The 15,605-nt window shown below is 44.8% G+C and overlaps 1 long non-coding RNA gene across 1 annotated transcript; it reads left to right on the top strand.

Annotated features, from left to right (window-relative positions):
• Nucleotides 1-621: 621 nt before the first annotated feature.
• On the top strand, nucleotides 622-6,832 carry LOC131556255 (uncharacterized). The gene is made up of 3 exons (XR_009274587.1): nucleotides 622-697; nucleotides 1,175-1,252; nucleotides 5,952-6,832. It is a non-coding gene; the product is annotated as an uncharacterized LOC131556255 (long non-coding RNA).
• The last annotated feature ends 8,773 nt before the right edge of the window (nucleotides 6,833-15,605 follow it).

Raw genomic sequence — 15,605 nt, 5'->3', positions numbered from 1 at the left:
GGAGAAAATCGGTTCCGAGGGTGCAATGGTAAAGAACAGAAAGGTGTGTTTGTGAGGTGAGGATGTATTAGAACTGAGGCACAGAGTAAAAGTGGATTGAACCGGCAGGAAGGGGGCAAAAGCTTCTCCATGAGCCAGATTTCCACAGAAAATCTTTATTGCCTTATACACGGTGGTACAGTGATGGGGTAAAGGGAAAAAACATATCAATGACAGAAAAGAGAAACAGAAATAATAAAGGAAAAATTCGTTCAGATTAAACTCATACCCTGGAAAAAGACTGCAAAGATATAAAGGACACCCACACCATGGGCAGCAAATGGTTACTCTTATGAGAACTATGAAGTTGTCAAACCACAGATAATATCACAGGATATTTGCTCCCCTAGGCTTGCTCCCCGAGCTGCTCTGATCATGCTCATCTCATCCAGTCTATGCATGCACTTGTCATATCAGCCATCCTTGGAGACAAGCCCTTGAGAGCTCACAAAGACTTCCAGGGCCCTCCGTCACCTGAGGGCACAGAGCCACCTTTAATCACCCCAGCCAGACCCAGCTGGGGCCAGTTTCAGGCATTCTACTTAAGCTCAGGCTGAGGGGCAGTTTATCCTTGAGGTCATGTGGAGTAACTCTGCTTTTGCTGCTCCTTGGTACTGGCTCAACTCAGTGGCTTTTCAGATCTTTGTAGGACAGTTTGGTAAGCTGCCTGCTGATTATTATTTAAATAAAGGTACCTCTGCAGATGAGTAAATAACTTTGTATGGACCATGGGATAATATAAAATTCAGGTGTGAATTTGTTGGTGAACAACCAAGCCTGCTGCTCAACTCAGAAACACATTCTTGGGTTTTGTTCTCTAAACAAATTCAGCAAAATCACAAGCTCTTTATCAAATTGGAAAAAAATGGTGCTTGGGAGATAATCAGTAAAAGTGTAGATGGTTGCCAGGCCAGTTAATAAACGCTGACTTTTATCTCCAGGCTGGTCCCAATCCTGACCTCTTCTAAGTGCAAGTACTATTTCCCTTCCCAGTTGCCTGTGAACAACTAACTTTAGAGAAGAGATTGTAGAGTTTGATGTCAGCCTAGTCCTACTGTGCCAGGAGGGCTGGGGGTCATGTTGCATCTGAACTGTTCTGGGACTGCTGGAAAAATCTCTGTCTCCTATCTGCCAGATCCCTTGGAGAGGAAAATGTACTTGCTGCATGAAGAAAAAAGATCTGGGGAAAAAGCCAGAAGACAAGGAGGCTGGGGTAAGTTCTCTGTGAATCTAATATAAAGCATTGCAAGGAAATAGGTGGGTTTTCAGTCAACACTGATCATACCCCCAGCATCTGAGGCAGTGATGGTTTACATCTGAGGAGTTGCAAATTAGGGAATGTTTCGGAGGCAGCATTTTCATTTTCAGTCATCTTTCAACAGGCTGAGGAAACCAGATTTGGAGACCTGTAATAATCTCATCCTTTGAGAGGTGAGTGGGGAAAACTGTAATAGAGTAGTAACTTTTCCAGAGTTCCCATGGAGAAGGATGGGAAATGAAACCTCCATTTGCAGCTTCTTTACAGTTTATATGCTAAAAGCCTCCTATAGTCAGGAATGAGGTTTACTGGATATAGGCAGTGTTAATTTATTCTTGGGGTTACTCAGCTAAGGCTGAATGGGATCTGTTTAGAGTTTGATTCCTTTTCCAAAGGGTCTACTAAACATCTATAGCTGAGAGTCTCTTAGTTGACAAATGTATGGTGTTGGGAGCATAGGAAGTAACATGACAAAGGCAGAATAATAAATACTCAACTTTTGGTAAAATGTGTATTTCTTCTTCCAATACACTTTTAATAGCTTTTCTTAAGCCAGTGTCATAAATTATCAGCAAGTGATGATTTAATCATGTACGACTGGCTCTATTGTTGTGTCAATGCTCTTGTTAGAAAACACAATGTCTGGAGAAATGTTTTCTCTTTTTCTTCATAGGCCTCTTGATTTCTATTATGATTTTTTCTTTACTATAGGAAAAAATGCTCAGTATTTATTTGGGTACTATTGGGCTCACCCCAGTTTGTGGATGCATCTCTTTTCCAAATTGCCATTCCTCTCCAGCTTGCCTTACTTCTATTCTCTGCATTTTCCATGCAGTAGCTGTAATGCTTCCTCCTCCTCCCAGAGCAGCATTTCCCACTCAGGGTTTGCCAGGCTGTGGCTAAAGCAGATCTAGAGCAGAGCCGGGGGGGATGGGGAACAGCAGCAACTGTGCAAGTGCTGCACTTCCCCCGAGGCTCTTTAGGCACTCAGTAACTTCAGCTTTTCCAAGGAATTACTTGTGGGAGTGCCAAGAGTTTGGAGGGCAGTTGGTGAGTTCTCAGTGTAGGGAAAGTTACACAGAGAAGTTTATAAAATATTTAAATGCTCCTGCCAGTACCTGGCACTTTTAAGTTTCCTAAAGCCTTGAAGAAGTGACTTTTGCTGTACTGAGTATCTGGGCTTGGATTGCAGGTGAGGACTAAAGCTGAGCAGAGATTGTCAGTGTTGTGTTCTCATATCCTGTAGCTGGTTACTGGAGATCTTTCTTCTCATACTGACATCAAAACCAAAGAGGGCAGGTGTGAAAGAGTAGTGCCCTCTCTCCCCATGGAATGGAAAACTTGTTATTTTGTGATGGGACTTCTGAAATCTGTGTTTGGCAGGCAGATGATTTTTGTTGTGCTAAATGTAAGCATCTTCCACTTGCTGTAGGTAAAGAATTAAAGTGTATATCTCTGTGTCCCCCCCCATTACTGACAGAGAAATTAATCAGGGCAAACCCTGGCATGAGCACTACTGACAAAGCTGTTGAGAAAAGCTGATCTGTACCACACAGGGCCTTTGTGTTGGAAATCTGCTCTCTGATAAATGGCCGCAGGTGGGAGGTGGCCATGCTTTATCTTTTGGTATCCCTTGGCTGTACTGCTGCTTGGTGGCACCAACAGCCATGGTCTGAATATCTGAAGCTTTGGAAAAATTCAGTTCCTGTAAGAGAAGAATCTAAGCCATGGGGTACCTGGATTAAGAGGAACAATAAAATACCTCAATCTCCTGGTTTAGGAGAGTTGAAGCTGCTGTTGCAGATCTGAACTGGGGTCTGAGGCTGATGCATTGGGGTGCCCCTTGGTACTGAACAGGGAGCACTGACCCATAATGAGTCAAGCTCACAGAGGGTGTCTCTGTCCCCAGCCTCGGGGTGTTGGGACTTCTGGGGATTTTAAAGTTTGCTTTCTGTCTGTGGCTGGCTCATGCTTGAAAAGCACCACACAGTGAAGCACTTCCCTGCCTGCTGCACAGGCTGAGTCACTAACACTGCTACCAAAACCCCCTTCCCCAGGGGGAACTGAGCAGGGTGAGGGGAAGGGATCAGAGCAGACCCAGGAGGGAACTGCCCAAAAAGGATCATGTCAGTGAGCATGTTCCCCAGACAGCTGACTGGTGACACACACCTCTCTCATGCTGCTTGCAGCTGAAGCAACAAAGCTTTGCAAAGCTAGAGTTGCAAACAGAACTGTTTTTCATGACCAAGGATGAACTCATCCTACTATTTAGCTTTTTTACCTTCTTTCAGTCTGGTGGTTGTAAAACAGAACAAAAAAAAAGGGTGGTTTAGACTGTCTTTTAGGCTTTTAGAAAAAGTGTGGCTTGGTTGTCAAATCTGTTATGTGGCGTAAGATTTTCAGAAATTCTTGGTGTTACCTTTTCTGTGCTCCTGTAAGTCAGGCTACAGGGAGATTTGTACCAAGCTAATCTTGAAAATTTTCCTCTTAAATATGTATCATGGTTAATTAAAGGAAATACATTTTCCTTTTCCACCCTTGGAGGCCAATCACCTGCTGTGAGGTTGTAAAATTTATGAGTTAAAAGTTGTTAATGCCTGACTGTGTACATAAAAGTTAAAGGCTACAAGAGACAGCATCACATCAAATGGTGGCAGTGGGTTGAGTCTGCATTCCCTGTGGGGTGTTTCTTGTGGATTCTGTCATGTCTGATGGGAGTGTCTTGCAGTTGGAATCTCAGCTGTAGGACCAAGTGAAGAAAGAGTCTCAAAGGCTAATGCAGGATTTGGTACTTGCCTTTCAAAAACAGCAATGAGAAAGGCTGGGTTCAAAATAATTGTCTGATTACGTGCTGTTATTATAACTATTTTCCTTAGGATACTGGTTCTCAGTTGGAGTGACACTCTGAGATATTATCTAATGCTGGATTGAGGCTACTGGCATGGGAGCTTTTAAGATAAATAGACTCACCTTTGTTTGACCTCTTCAGTTTGAAATTGCTCATATTAGTAGTACCCTAAATCATTCTTCATCCTTTTCAGATGCTTTAAATATAACAGCTGTATTTACATGATCTAAACGAAACTGAAAGTTCTGTGTCTGTGCAGATGAACTGAAGATAGTCTTTTGCCCTGAGGAGCTGAAACTGCAATAGGGGGCAGGATGGAATGTAGAAGTGGCCTCATTCGCTCCATTCCCAGGGAAAACAGAGTGGCTGGAGATTGCAGAGGCTCTCTTGTAAATCAGCTGTTTCTGAGCCACAGGAGGCAGACACAGAGTTGTACAGGTGTCCCCTGCTCCAGCCCTCGGGCTGCTGGGAGCCAAGTGCTGCTCCCTCGGGCAGAGTTTGGGAACACAGCCCTGAGTATCTCCAGGGCTCAGCTGCAGGTGGGATCTGAGCTGGCTTCCCCTGAGCTACTCCTGCCTTCTCCTGACCTCTGGGCCACAGCCCTGGGGAAGCAGAGCTGCTGCTGCCACAATTCTCCCTCTGCTGGGCCGCAAGTGTGCTCTGGGGGGATGGATTAGACCCGTGGGGCTGGATTGGGTTTGAGGGAAGAGCTCTTCCCTGCTCCCTGCAACTGACTCGGCGTGAGGAGAAGGCAGCAGTGTCTGAGTTGTGCAATGTATCAGCAAACATTGGGATGCTGCTGTGAGAGGGGGTTGTGCAACTTTCCTGAATGAATAATGCCTGATGAAAACAATGCAAATGCTGTGTTGCTAAACTTGGGTTCCTATCCAAATGTGCAAATATACTTTTGATTTTTTAACTTTTTTTTTTAATGCTAGACCCAGCCTTTTAAATATAGAAGCTTTAAATAAGATTTCCCTGTGTCTATTCCTGCACCTAAATCAGCATTTTCCAGAGGCTGAGCAGCACCTGGAGTTCCCCTAAGGCATGTGACTTGTAAAAGCTGCAGTGTAATTAACACTCTGAAAAATCATGTTGCAGATTCATGTGCCTAAGGGTAGGGTTTTTCCCTCTGTTTTTTCATTTTCTCTCCCTCACCCCTTTCAGTCTCTGGCTGGATTACCAACTCTTACAGTTTTATTGTTACCCTTGTGTTAATTTGTGTCTCTTAGAAAGCCAGGCTAGACTTTGAGAACAGTGAGGAAAACCTCATAATATGGATTCAGGGGTGTTCTAAACCCATTAGCAAATATTTTATTGATTATTTAGAAACTAATTTAAGGAAGAGTCTTGTCAGTGTGCAGATCCTCAAAAACTGGTGATATTTTCAATCCTTGAAGTACTGCTTTAAATATTCCTTTGAAAAGGAGCATGCCCAAAACAGCAGTTGTTACAATAGTGGTGTTACTTCATCTCTTCTCTTCTGGCCCTGACACAATGTTGTGTTTCTTGCCTGTGCTTGCTGAAGGACCAGTCATTATTTTACTTGCTGTGACAGAAGAAAACCGATTTCTTTGTAAGACCAAGCAAGAGTTGGATACTTGCATATGATCCTTTAACTGCTTTTCTTCAAAGCTGGGCTGTGTTTTTTTGTTGCTTTGCAGTTAGAGCTGAGCACTGATAAAAGAGAAACTCCCTAAAGACAAACTTCTCCCTTGTCCTGACACACTATACACAAATCTCATTGAGTTCAGCCTTTCCCTCTCTACCTGTGGCTGAATCACATCCTGTCACTCACTCCTGCAGATCTGTCTGAGCACTGAAGAAATGAAACCCTGCAAGATGTGGTCATCTGAAATCCCGAGGGAGCTCCGGATGCCCCAGGTCAGGGCTGGCAGGAATTGCCTTCGGGGCGTGCCCAGAAGCCCGGCAGTGCCAGGCACCCAAAGGGCTCTGTGCTGCTGGGAGCCAGCCTGGTCACAGCCTGCCTGCAGCGGTGCTTTCACCCTCGGAGCTTTTACATCTGCTCTGCTGACAGGCTCTGCAGCTGCTGCTGTAACATCTCCAACGCAACGGCAACAACACCAATGGTGATACCCGGCAGGAGCAGCGGGGAGCGCGCAGCTGTGCGAGAGGCGTGAGGAGCTCCGGTGTCCCGTGAGACAGCGGGGCTGGTACCAGTCCCTGCTGTGGGTGACCGCCAGGTGCCACTGCAGCGCCGGGAGCAGCGGCACCGGGGCGCGGGGGACACCTGGCGGCCTGCTCGGTGCGCCGAGCTGATGAGAGCTTGTGCCGATACTCCTGGGGGTGCGAAGGGCGCACTCGGGGTGCAGCCCCCTTACAGACACATCTGCATCATCAACTCTTCCCGTGCCGGACTCTGAAATGGTTCTTCTTCCTGTCTCAGTTTCCTGTTTGCCCTTGCCTCACGATCAAGTGAGATCCATCCTGGTGTTCCTGCCCCTGCATGAAGGTGTGCAATCAATATTTCCTCTCAGGTTGCTGTTTAGGGCCCAGCAAGCAGTGGAGGTTTCTGTCACAACCAGTGTGTGCTTGGCATCATATTCAGGATTTCATAAACACTGGCTATTGCATGTTCACAAAGTAGTGTGAGCAATCAGCTTTCTTTAGTATATAGATGATATCTGGGAGAAAAGATCTCTCATTAAAATATCACTTAATAAAAAAACGACTTCATGATATTTTTTATATACATATGGGGTTTTTGTTGTTTATTAGTTTGGGTTTTTTCCCAGGAAAAGCAAATAGTAGCAGCCATGCAGTTTCTTCTGTAGTTCTAACTTTTACATAGTTAAAAAAAATATTTTTTACTCCCTGACTTTAAGTCTGTCTGGAGCACTATCTATTTAAAAGGTATTTCTTTTAAATATTTTCTTTATAAAACCTATCCTCATCAGAGGTCTTGCACTGCTGGGAGAAGATTCTGAGATTACAACTGGTGCAGCTGAGCTGTACAGATATTAGGAGAGTTGAGGATGTGGTGGTGTCAGGTCTATGCAATTTGAGATTTAGTGTGGAATTTGTTAATGCCAAAGAAGTTGGCTGTGGCTCTCTTTGGGCTTTTACAAGCCTGCTGGTGATATTCCTGCCACTTTCTCTCCCATGGAAGTCTCCCCCTTCCTGTCACATCTCACCATCTCTGTCAGGCAGGTATGTGCAGGGTTTCTGTGGGAGGAGCCCTGCTCTGAGCACCTTTAACCTCAAGGGGCACCCCCCAGTGGGTTCCCCCTTCCTAGCCTGAATTCCCCTTAATGTGAGCCCTTGATCCCAAGGGTAAGGTTATGTATTCTGGATTGATGCCTTGGGAAGGCTGCCCTAGAACAGAGGCTGGACAGAGCTAAAGAATAAAGCAGAGATTTATTCAAAGGCCTCCATGGGTCCACCTTGGGCAGCACAAGAGCCCAGCCAGGGCTGCACCTAAGTGAACCCAAAATGGTCCCAAAATGCACAACTGGTCACAGGGTCCGTCACTGGGATCAGTTCTGCTCCATTTGCACATTGGAGTTCATTGTCCAGTTATAGCTTCAGGTCATGCTATCCCATCCTTCTTGTTTTTCTCTCTTCAGTCCATGTTGTTTATGCTTTTGGGCCTGAGATCTGGATCATTTGTCTTTGGTGCCCAGCTGGAGCAGGAATTGTTTTGTCTCCCTGTTCTGTGCAGAGAGCTCACCATCCCATAATGTGGGGCCCAGACCCACACACTAAAGCAACACAGAACCTGAAAAATAGAAAAGCAAAACCTGAGGCATCAGGATCACTTTGGAAAAACACTTCAACAGGTGCTTAACTCCTGGATTTGAGTGGTCCTGTTTAAGGTGCTCCTTTGTGCTTGGCCTGGTGTGACTCCTGCTGGACCTTCATGGACCAAACCATGGGTGACTTTTACCTTGGCTGGCACTGGAAAGGTGGGTTATTGTTTTGCCTAAAGAGTGCTGCAGCTCAAGCAGAGCAGATCCCTCATGATTTGATACAGATAGCTGCTCATTCTTACAAATGATTTGTCTAGCTTCATTATCTTATTTGTCACTTTGGCTTTTTATTTGAAATTTAAGCCCTTCAATGCAATCAAGTTCTATTGCCAGTTTTTACTGTGCAGCTGGAAGGAAGGGAGCTATACCTTGATGAAGTGGATGGTGGCATTCAGGAGTGACTACATGAATAGAGGAAAGAAATAAAAATACAAAATACCTGGAGAATTGGATCAAGAGTTGTGGTCTTTCAAGGATTTGATTAAACTGGATTGGAGTCATGGTCTTTTCTCCAAAAGAAAGCACGTAAGTGCAGTTAACAAGGTAAGAGTAATGTGGTTTAAATGGAGCTTCTTTTTTCATGGATGGATCTTGAAAAATCCTTTGTCTCTATATGTGGGTTCTTCTAAACTGATTACACTAATGTTGTTGTTTCTGTAATTTAATTATCTCTGCACTCAATGAGAGCAAGTTAATTAAAAGTCTCTTCTTTTGTTGGCTGAGATGTATTAGTTTTTCCTATGTGGAACTTCATGGCTTTTGTTGGCTCCTCGTGTCACAGGCTGGTTTTGTTCAGTGCAGCTGTGCTCTCTACTGCGCAGTTCAATATAGTTGGCTTTGTAGCCCCTCCTTTCCGTGGGCTGGACAAAATTACTTCCAGGGATTTGCAAATGTAGGGCAGTAGTGTAAAAACACAAGTCCCACTCCTATATTAAAGTTTGCTCCCGAGTGGGAAATCAGGTTAGCTTCAGCAGGTTGGATTGCAGGCACTTTGATGTTGGAAGGCTGAAGGTGTGTGCAGGGAAATTGCTGGGCTTCCAAGCACAGTCCCGGTAGCCTGGGTTTAGAAATTGTGTTTTGTTTATAACCAGAAAGGTTTTGATTTTAGAAAGCTCTTGGGAGATGAGCTTAACCCTGGGCTACAGTAATGTCAGGGCTGAGCAGGGCCGGGCATGATTTGTGTTTGGGTTGGCGGCAGGCAGAGCTGTGCCCCAGGAGCTGACACACTTCCTCCTGGGCAGGAATGCCACAGCACGTTGGTAGGAGGTGCTGCATGCTCCATGAGTCATTAAACCCAAAGCACTGCATTTTTCCTGCTCATTAAACATCACTTGGCTCCCTTGGTCAGAGCAGGGCTTTGCCTTCTGACTAACATGACTGCAGCTCCCTCCCTCCCTGGCAGTCAGGGCTCCCCCTGTGCTCTTTGCTGTCCTGCTGCAGCGCTGCTCCCCGTGTGCTCTTTGCTGTCCTGCTGCAGCGCTGCTCCCCGTGTGCTCTTTGCTGTCCTGCTGCAGTGCTGCTCCCCGTGTGCTCTTTGCTGTCCTGCTGCAGTGCTGCAGATCCATGATGTTGGTACAGACACCACACGGGGACACCCATGCACTTCCACAGCTCTGAAACCAGAAGGGCAAATGCAACCTCATCTAGTGTGAGGTGTCCCTGCCCATGCAGGGAGCTGGAAATCAATCATCTTTAGAGACCCTTCTAACCCAAACCATGCTGTGATTTTGTGAGACAATGAGACAATATAAACTGGACAATTGCTTTTGATTGTCAGTGCACACAGCTCCAGGGATCTTGTGCCATCTGTTAATGTTTTATCTCCTTCCCAAGATAAGTCCTTGGAGTGAAATCCACCAACCTGAAACTCAAATATTTCATGTCCATTTCAGGAGTTGGGAGGAGTTTCCCCTTACCTGCAGCAGGATCCAGAGAAGCTTTGACCTTTGCAGGCTCCCAAGGACGTGCTATACTGTGATAGCCACAGATTTGCCTCCTTGTTCATCCATTACCTGGAGTGGGCTCCTCCTTGTGACTCTGACATGACAGCAGTGAAACATTTCCATTGCACCTGGCAGAGGAGCCCCATGCCAAGGCCACTGTGACTTGAGGATATTGGAGGAGCTCTGTGCTAGAATGTTCTTTGCAGGCAATGGCTCTAAAGTTGACTGGAGGAGTTGATGGTAAGGTCACACCCTGGGGCAGGGAGCTCTCCTTTCTGAGCCCTGCAGAGCTTCAGGACTTCAGTTTTAGGAATTGTAGGTTCTGAACTGATGAGGATGAAGGAGGGCAAATGCAGAAAGGAGCAGTGGGCAGTTGTTCTCTCTGAGCCCTGGGCAGCTTTTGAGATCTGCATCCGCTGTAATTTTCCATCTGTGTGGATTCTTAGTGGCTTTTGGAGATGTCTTTTCTAGCAAGTTTCATGAGTTAGTCATGAGGATTTGTAAACAAAAGTTTTAAATGTTGCACAATATACCCTGCCAGCTCTAACTTATGTTTGATCTGGAAAATTTTTGGAAATAGCCAAGTATGAAGGCAATGCCTGTCCTTTAGATGGGAGTAGAGGAGACACTCCATTTCTAGGTGAATATCCCACAATCTTATTTGTAAAGATTGTATTTTGATAATATGTTTTAAAGTTACATTTGTAAGAGCCACAGTTCTGTGTTTATTGGGATTTTTGGCTCATTGAGTAGACAGCCTGTTTAGTTTGGTATATCAGATAAAGGTCTCAGGTTTCTAGCACTGAGATAAATGTGAAATTTTATTTCAAATATATTTTTCCAAGGTTGGTTTCAGAAGCAAATCTTAGAAGGAAGTGCCTACATAGAAAATGTAAATCATAGTGCTGTAATTATCTTAATCCTTCTCTGGGAATGAAGCTGTCATCCCAATATTTGGAATCTTCTGGTGCATTGTCATTGGTAGCCAGTTTTGGGATGTTATTCAGTGACCATCCAGTACATTCCTGCTTTATCAGAGATTTTAAAGGCTCTGTTATATTTCTTGGAGGTGAGGTGAGCAGTTAATAAGTCTTTGACAGGAACAGGAGTATTGTCTTAACCTGCTCACTACCTCAATACCTGGAAAACTCCTCAAAGTCTTGGGTTCAGGGTGGCTTTGAAGTGGATACCTGCAATAATATTTGCAGCTCACACACTGATTCCATGCTGTGCTTGTTCTGCCCTCCCCTCAAGGACCTGATCCAAAACCAATTTTGAAATGAGCAGAAAGTCTTCTATTGATGTTGTGCCTGAGAGCAGCTCCTGAAGAAAGTGCAGAGGAAGCGATAACATGGTGGTGGGTCATGTGTCTTGTGTCTGCAGGGCTGGGGAGCTGATGTCATGTTTATTAGAAGCCAAGATCAGAGTTCACAGGCTCAGGAAATGTCTGCAGAGTTTAGGAATGGTTTGTAACTTCTATCCCAATGACAGGTTTATTTGGCACTTTTTGATAAGTGGCCTGTTTGAAATTTCCTCTCCAAGTAAGCAATTTGTAATTCCCACTTGAAAGGGCTACTGTGGGGGATGGTGATGGGGCCATATTTGAAAACCACTTATGGGTTCTAACATCCTGGCATCTGTCATCCAGGAGCCCTGTGCCTTTATTGTTTTGATCTGTCCAAAATGACTTCTTTATATAGAAACTGGAAAGCTCTCTTTGTGTCCTGAGTGCCGATAAAAATATTTATGGTCCCTTAAAACACACAAATAGAATTGGAGACTAAGCTGAAGGATCATTAGAAATAGCTCCACTGTTTTCCCATCATGAAATTTGCTCACTTCTTTGGGTGACCTCGTCTCATTCAACCTTACAGTGCATTTTTCGCCATCCTTTGTCACAATATCATCATTGTGACACTCAAATTCTGCCAGTTCTGAGCCATTGCATGGATTCCCAATCCTCATTTCTTGAGTCCAGCCCCTGCTTCCATAAGCAACAATGCAGTTTTTTTGCAGGTATTGGAGGTTTCTTCCACTGATGACTTCTATTGACTCCCAAACAAAGCTGGAAGAACTCTCATTGTACTGGTGATGTAGCTGCAGTTCTTAAAGGATGTTGACTACTAGAAGCACTTAAATAATTGAGATTGCTCAGCCTGGAGAAGAGAAGCTTCAGGGTGCCCTAACTGTGGCCTTCCAATACCTGAAGGAAGTCAACAAGAAACATGGAGAGAAATCATTTACAAGGTCATTTAGCAACAGGACAAGGGGGAATGGCCTCAGACTGAGAGGAGGTTTAGGTTGGATGTTTTAACAAGGTTCTTTTCTGTGAGAGTGGTAAGGCACTGGATTCCCCATCCCTGGAGGGGTTCAAGGCCAGGCACCAAACATAAACTTGGTTTTTGACTACTGATTTTTATTTTAAGAATTAGGGCAGGTATTCAGGGAAGTGTTACTGAAACAGAAGCTCTTCAGAATCAGCACTCAGGGACATGGAGGAGCCCAGCTCCACTGTGTTTAAAGAGGATTGGCAGGAATTTTGTTGTTACCAGAGTTCCTGAGATGCCCAAGTCTCCTGGAACAGGAATACTCTGAAAATCTACTCTTTAGTAAATGTGCAACACTTGGAAATAAATCCAGACTACTGTGTCATTTGTGTGCTCTTGGAATTGTCTCAGCTCATTTTTTAGGGTAAGGTCTAGCTGGGAAAATGATGCCTTCCCTGTTCTGATGCTTTCAAAATCCAAATAGATGGAAGAGACCTGAGGAAAAGCAGCAAGGTTGGGAGGACAATCTGGTTCCCTTTTCCAAGCTGCTGCACTGTTTGCTTGGGTTTGGAGTCATAGGCCAGTCCTGAATCATATTCAAATTTATTTCTTGTCATCAGGGGTTTTTGCATCAAATATCCCCTGACCTCTGTCCTTATTGGAGGTGAATGAGACAATACCATCCAAAAGCCATCTTGTCTGTCTTGATTTTGGTGTGTCCTTGGCTTCCTGTTCAGCCTGTTCAATGCCTGTCCCAGAATCCCTGGGAAGGTGCTGCAGCTCAGCGTTACAGGTTGGGGCTGGTTCCTGCCAGCAGAGGACATTGTTGTTCAATAAATCTCTCCAAGAGCCTCTTTGGGGATTTGCTGTGGCTCTTTAGCCTGATGTTTTATAGGGTTTCTATATACTTGGACAATTTGTTACACTTGCAAAGCTTATTTTGGTGGAGGACTGAGAACTTTGGAGACTTTAGAACACAAATTGCAACTTTACTATCAGCCAGGTCCTGGAAGGAGAGAGCTTTTTGTGATGCCCATTTTCAGCCAGGAATGCACTGCTGACTGTACCAGCACTGCAGATATTGTGTGTTCTGGATAAATGATCAGCAGGAGGAATTGAAATCTAGGAACACGTCATGGATCTGTTATTAGTGAGAGTTTTACCTGCATGTGAAGTATAGGAAAGTGTCATGCCGAATTTGAAATTAAGGAGGCTGATGCTGCTGCAGGAGGTTTAGTGGGAAAAATTGAGTTTGTTCAGCTTTTTCCTGATATCAGGTGTGGAGGTGGGAGCTGGGGAATCAAGCTGTTAATATAAAGGGCCAACAAGAGAAATGAGAGTTCCACAGACACAGGGCAGCCCTAAGCCATGTGCAGAAAAGAGGAGGAGCTCAGAAGTGATGCTGAACCTGGAAAGGAGTCCTTGCTTGTGTGCCATGACTGTACTCAGAGTGGGAGCTTACATCTGGTAAGGTGTCTTCTCTAGGAGGTCAGCCCCAAAATTTAGAGGCCTCTTGAAGGGCACAAATATCTTTTGTGCCGAAACCAACCAACCTAATCCTAAAAATCCTCCCGTCTCCCCTACTTTGACAGTAAAAATAGAGATTTAACAATTTATTATTTCATCTGAAACTTCACCTAGTTTTGCAAAATAATTTGCAGAATAAAAATAATGTGAAAGCTAATATTTGCTGCTTTATAAATGCTTCTAATCTTCCCTGGAGCAGAAAATCCTTTAATTCACTGTTAAGTTGTAAAATGAAGGTGGGAGGGAAGGTTTTAAACTGACTTCAGTTGAAATGTTTTCTGTCTTCTGAGACTGTTGAGCCAACAGGGAGGATTCACCTCTGGTTACAAGTCAGTGAACATCCTTTTTGTCCAGCTTCTCCTTCAGTGCTTCTGGTGCCTGCCATCAGCCATGGCTCTGTTTCTGATGAATGAAAATGCCCTGGTGCACTGCCAGCTCCTCACTGTGCTTTCCTATCCCAGGCATGCAAACAGAACAGTGCTGTTTCCTTGCCTCCTGTGTTAGGGAAGGTATTCTGCCTCAGCTCTGTTTAAAAGGCAGGACAGGGATGTGTTTGACAGGCCTTGCTCTATCAGCTTCAGTTGCACCATATTTGTTAGCTGAGGATGTGGCTTTGGGTTCTGATTGCAGCTGTTGGTTGACTCAGGAAACCCAAGTTTGTCCACTGTGAGGCTTTTTTTCATTTGTTTACATGGAATCTGAGTGTTGGAGACAGGTCTTTAAGCAGGCAGATATGATGACTGAAAAGAAAAAATGTGAATCTCCTTTCACAGGTGAACAGAAAATCACAGACTTACAAGGAAAGATGTGGTGAGCTTCATCTTTGCAGCTTCCTTTTCCCACTTTCTACTGCAGAAGTTCAAGAGGGCTGCAAAACCTCAGGTTCCACAAACTATGACTGTCTCTAATTATAAGGTTAAAGGATTAATATTGCACACAGTAATGGGAAGTGTGAGGAGGAAGTCCTACCCCCTTTTCAATAAAAATAGCAAACTCCAAATTTATAGTAGGAAATGTGGAAGTCCCAAGAGTCTCAGCCTCCTCTGAAGTAATTTCTTCCACTTCTGGGTAGTGAGCTTCCTATTTATTCAGCAGCCCTGCACCATCTGTGGGCCAGAGAAAGGCAGATCCCACGTGTGGCCTCCTCCTGAACCTCAGGGCAGAGAGTCTTCCCCACTGCTGCTTTTCAGCTTTCATTTAACACCTGCACAAAGCTGGCCTTGGCCAAGCAAGGAAAAGGCACTCAGGACTAATTGGCAGCTGTCCTGCTGCTTTTAGGGGTCCCACAGTCTTTGGGACCTTGCTGGGACAGGCAGCAGGGCTGCCCTGGCTCTGTCTTGGGCAGAGCCCTGGTTAAAGCCAGTAGGTTTCAGCTGACAGGGATGGGATTTGAAAGTTTGAACTTATAGTTCAGTGGTTGAGAAGAATTAAACCCCTAAGATTGATTTACTTAATGAATTTTACCATGTCACAGAGACTGGGTTGTTGCATGGTGGAGGGGAGAATGCAGGAAGGTTTTGGAATCCCAGTGCCCTTGAGTTTTCCTGGCTGAGTGGTTTAGTGAGTGGCCAGAGCCACAGAAGGGCTCTTGCTTCCAGCACCTATTGGAAGTGGCAAGGTACAGATGAGACCTTTCTTTGTGGTGGGATTGGTGTGTTCTCCCTGTTCCCTGGAAAAGGATAGGAGACACTTTGGTACCTGGCTGTGCTTAGGAGACTGGCTTATATATGACTCATGGGCACATACCAACCACATCAGCTTTGGATGTCTAAAACCAGCTGGGGTGGGGATGCAAGAGGAGGCAGGGAAAGTATTTGTCCCTTCTAAAGCTTTATATCAAAAAGCTTTATATCAAGGTTCTGACTCCTCATTTAAACATTCATTTGCTTAAGACTTTTTTTAGCTTTGTCTTGCAGGTCTGCCTGGTCTCTGTCTGTGTGAGACACACATCTG

This window comes from Ammospiza caudacuta, chromosome 3, assembly GCF_027887145.1.
Source record: "Ammospiza caudacuta isolate bAmmCau1 chromosome 3, bAmmCau1.pri, whole genome shotgun sequence".
In the NCBI taxonomy this organism is placed as follows: Eukaryota; Metazoa; Chordata; class Aves; order Passeriformes; family Passerellidae; genus Ammospiza; species Ammospiza caudacuta.
Note: the sequence above shows the minus strand (reverse complement) of the source record. Positions and strands in the feature narration are given on the sequence as shown.